The following is a 4,868-nucleotide window of genomic DNA, read 5'->3' as shown; positions in this document are numbered from 1 at the left end:
TCTCAATATGTACCACCAATATATTGTAGGAGAAGTAATTCATGCACCTTTGTTTCTCTACCTTTATTTGAGATACATTATTTTTAGGTAATTAATTAATCTGGATTATGAGGAAGGAAAAAAGAGAAACAAGATTTTTTTGAAAACATATCAAAGGGTTTATTTCCACATATGCAATGTGCCCTTGAATAGCCAATAATCTATAATGATTGAAAATGCATTTTGCCCATGAAACATATAACTGCTTATATTATTGCTTAATATATCTTATACTTACAACTAGACAATGCCCACTGGTATATTATTTTTTTTTTAATGTTTATTTATTTTTGAGACAGAGAGAGACAGCGCATGAATGGGGGAGGGGCAGAGAGAGAGGGAGACACAGATCAGAAGCAGGCTCCAGGCTCTGAGCCATCAGCCCAGAGCCCGACGCGGGGCTCGAACTCACAAACGGTGAGATCGTGACCTGAGCTGAAGTCGGATGCTCAACCGACTGAGCCACCCAGGCGCCCCTGCCCACTGGTATATTAAAGTTCTATGATTCCAACAGAAAAGAAACTTCTAGCATAGGATTTTAGAGTTGCTGGAAATTGTTTGAACACACTTTTTTCCCCTAAGTAATATTACTTGATACTAATAAAATTTTTCTTTGAAATCTTTCTCTACTGCAGAGTGACTGATGCTTTACTTCCGTGGATATCCCAAATGTATCACTAAGGCAGAATAGTAAGGCATGACCTTCTGCAGGCTAAATAAGTAAATAGGTTGAGGTTTTACTTTTGTAACAGTGGCAAGATTAGTTAACTTAATCATTAAGGTAGACTTTACATATTACCATTTAACACACTCCTTCACTGAGCACACATGATTTCAACTTATTATGATTTTACTCTGTTTGATTTTTTAACCCCTATCTTTGTAGATAATCAACACCTCAGAAAATGAAAGCTTGGCAAGGGGAATTATTAAGCCTCTTCAGTAGAACATAAACTGGCCCAAGAAGCATTATGACCAAGACATGGTAGAATTGACCCATCTTAGGGGCTCCTAGGTGGCTCAGTTGGTTGAGTGTCCAATTTCAGCTTAGGTCATGGGCTCAGGTCATCCTCCCACAGTTCGTGGGTTTAAGCCCCAATCAGGCTCTGTGTTGATAGCTCAGAACCTGGAGCCTGCTTCAGATTCCGTGTCTCCCTCTCTCTCTGCTCCTCCCCTGTGCTCTCTCTTGAAAATAAATAAACATACTTACCTGGCAGGGGAGATACCATGATCACGAAGGTGGTTTTCCCGGGACAAGGCTTATCCATTGCACTCCGGATGTGCTGACCCCTGCGATTTCCCCAAATGTGGGAAACTCGACTGCATAATTTGTGGTAGTGGGGGACTGCGTTCGCGCTTTCCCCTATTAAAAATAAATAAATAAATAAACAAATGTTAAAAAAAAAAGGGGGTTGACCCATGTGATTTTTTTTTCTTTTTCTTCTCAATCTATAATCTATGACAATACTGTTAAAAGCTGAAAGACTTCTATCTAAAAATATTTCAGGAAATCAATTCAATATCATTCAATATCAAAATACAGTGGTTTGCACATAAAAAAGATTTTGGAAATTCTGCTGTTTTATGTTTAACCACCTTAGAAAGCCAATAGGAAGCACTGTCAACAGAAGTTGAGTCCTGTATCACAACTAAAACAAAAATGTCACTGATTCAACTAAAACCTTCTATAGGGCAAAAAAAACCAAACCCATGAAATGGTAAGGGAAAAGAAGTGGATAAAATCTACATAAAACTTCTGTCTTGAAATAAATTCTGTTCTTCAGGATTCTCTGTTATATCGATTAGTTTCTTGAATCTTTTGTCAATGCCAACTGCTATCTGTGTCCCATCTTCAAGTAACTCTTGCTTCTCAGCTTGACCCTAATGACTACGTTCTTCACTCTCCTCCATTATTTTCCAAGTTTCCACCTCAGAGGACCCAGTCTACTTTTCTCTTTTTGTTCTATGATGGGGTACACCCCTGATAAACTGCCATTATAATACTCAATTCACAGAATTGCAGATTTGGCAAGCTCCAGTCACAGCCCAAAGACGCACATCTAGAGGGCCTTAGATTCAATGGGATGACTGTTTTGTACTCTTGAATTTTTATTTTCCAAACCGGGTTAGCATTTTGTTTATCAACTTATTTGATTCACAAATAAATAAATAAATATGTATTAAAACATTTATCTTTGGACTTTTAACTTCAGCTCAAAAATGTAGAGAGCTGGATGGATGTCATCCTCCACCTGATGAGAAAAATGCTGGATATGTTCCAAGTTAACAAACTTGCTTCAATTCTTCAGAGAAATGAGGTCATAAAGCAAACAACCAACCTGAAATGGAGGCATAGAGAAGTCGGGGGCCTGCAGTTTAAAACAGAACCCACACACTAGTTTTCATGGGGAATGTGCCACTAGACGCCAGAGAAGACAGTAGGAAGATGAAATTATAAAATGTAATGCATTGCTGAAGGCTGAGCGTGGGCTAGCATGGAAGTGAGAAGTCTATAGACCACTCATATTTGCAGTCTCCGTCCTTTTTCAGGTGTCACCTTTAGGAAACCCACCAGGCTTTCTTGGGGGAGCGTAGGAGAGAACACCCCTGACGTGCTGACTTGGGTAAGAAAACAGCAACTGCAGGGATTTGCTAACATCCTTTTCCCCTATTTCCCTTATAAATTAAAATGCTTACCCTGGGGGCTCCTGGATGGCTTAGTCGGTTAAGTATCCGACTCAGGCTCAGGTCACAATCTCCCTGTTCATGGGTTTGGGCCCCATGTCAGGCTCTGTGCTGATGCCTCTCAGCTGGCAGCTCAGAGTTTGGAGCCTGCTTTGGATTCTGTGTCTCCCTCTCTCTGCCCCTGCCCTCCCCACCTTTCTCTCTCAAAAATAAGTAAACATAAAAAAAAAAAAAGGCTTAATCTGTAGAGGCAGAACAAGGAAGCACTATCCTGCAAGCCAATCCAAGAACCTTAGAGAACTCAAATAGGATAAATAACAGAGGTAAACAAACAAAAGCCCACACCTAGAAGCAGCATGTTTGAGCTGCAGAAATGCAAAAGATGAAGAAAAAATCTTGAAGGTATCTGGCAGAGGGTGGTGGTGGTATACTTGCAAAGACAAGAGAATAAAAATTACAGCATTCTTTTCATTGAAGACTCTATAAGCAATAAGGCAGTGAAGTGACCTCTTTAAACTGTTAAAAAAGAAGATAAAATCTTATTAACTCAGAATTTCACACTCAGCAAAAATATCCTTCAAAAATGAGAAAAACAAAGTGCTGCTCAAGCAAACAATAATTGAGGGAAATTATTGCCTATAGAGTTACTCTATAAGAAACATTAAAGGAAATTCTCCAGCTAGAAGAAAGATGGTATAGCAGAAACATGGAATATAATAAAAATCAGAAATGGAATTAATAAAGTAAAAGTCTCCTTTTTTAATTTCTTGTTGTTAATTGCTCTAAACAATAAACCATGTCAAGCAATGGTAATAACAAAGTATTGGCTGTCAACTGAATGTCTGACAACAATGGTACAAGGGATACGAGGGAGAAATTGGGAATAAGTAGGATAATATCTTTACACTACAGTTAAAGAAGTATAATAGTATTTGAAGGTGGACTCAGATTATTTAAAATCTCTATTTTAAACCCTAAGGCAACTACTAAAAAAGTTAAAAGTTATAAATATTATTAAGTCAATTGAGATAAAAGGACATAATGGAAAATTCTCAATTAAAACAAGGAAAAGGATAGAGAAAGAAAAAAAGATATTTAAAAACTACAACAAATAGAAAACAAGCAAGAAGATACACTTCTAATCCAACTATATCAATAATAACTTTTAATGTTAATGGTCTAAACAGTTAAGATACAGAAATTGTCAGATCTGATTTTAAAAAGCAATAAACAACCCATTTATATTTACATGAAGCCTCGTTTTAAATGTAAATACCTTTATAAATTAAAAGCAATGGCTAAAGAAATATATATCATTCAAACACTAACCAAAAACAGCTGGAATAGCTGTATTTATTGCAGGTAAATTAGACTTCAAAACAGAGAAGATTATCAGGGATAAACACAGACAGATAGTATATAACAATAGAGACACATTTTCAAAGATGATATAACACTCCTAAACATGTATTCAGCTAATAGCAGAGTAGTATAAAACATGAGGCATAAAACAGTAAATCTTAATGGAAAAATAAACAATTCCACATGACAGGGGCTATGGTGAATACAGAATTTATGCTCCATTTAATGCACCAACCTTCAGAGGAAATAATGCTATTGTATTAAGAAAGACTGTGACCCAGTATATCCTAATATGCTTAACTCTACACAAATGTGCAACTTTTGAAAAGAAGTGAGTCATTTACAAGGGAACTGGTTCTGGGAGAGGAAAATGAATGATGGGCATTATGAGGAAAGTCGACAAATACACATGCTTTATAGTGATCCTGTGGGAGCAGTTTTCTTTGGGATAGCATTCCTGACTAACCTCCTACTGGCGGTGGTTTTTATAGTACTAGGGCATGTACCAAGGGCAATGAGTCAAGGCTAGACATCTCCTCCAGTGAAATCCTCCCTATACCTCTGAAACTCTTACTTTTCTTTCTCTTATCAGCTGCATTTAATATTGGAGGGGAAAGTAATTATGAGAGGTGCCTGTCAGAAGCCACAGGGATCTGTACGTCAGCCTATCTCCATTGATGTTTTAATTACTGTCGCCTCACAACTCTTAACGTAAAACTAAGCATTGGGATGTGGTAACATGGAGACTTAACTACGCACAGCTGCTTCCTAAGCTACATTCT

At 37.4% G+C, this 4,868-nt stretch overlaps 1 non-coding gene across 1 annotated transcript; it reads left to right on the top strand.

Annotated features, from left to right (window-relative positions):
* Window positions 1-1,241: 1,241 nt before the first annotated feature.
* Window positions 1,242-1,405, top strand: LOC113603197 (U1 spliceosomal RNA). The gene has a single exon (XR_003424738.1). It is a non-coding gene; the product is annotated as a U1 spliceosomal RNA (small nuclear RNA).
* Window positions 1,406-4,868: the final 3,463 nt, after the last annotated feature.

This window comes from Acinonyx jubatus, chromosome B1, assembly GCF_027475565.1.
Source record: "Acinonyx jubatus isolate Ajub_Pintada_27869175 chromosome B1, VMU_Ajub_asm_v1.0, whole genome shotgun sequence".
Taxonomy (NCBI): Eukaryota; Metazoa; Chordata; class Mammalia; order Carnivora; family Felidae; genus Acinonyx; species Acinonyx jubatus.
The sequence above is the reverse complement of the archived record's forward strand: the minus strand, read 5'-3'. Positions and strand labels throughout refer to the sequence as shown.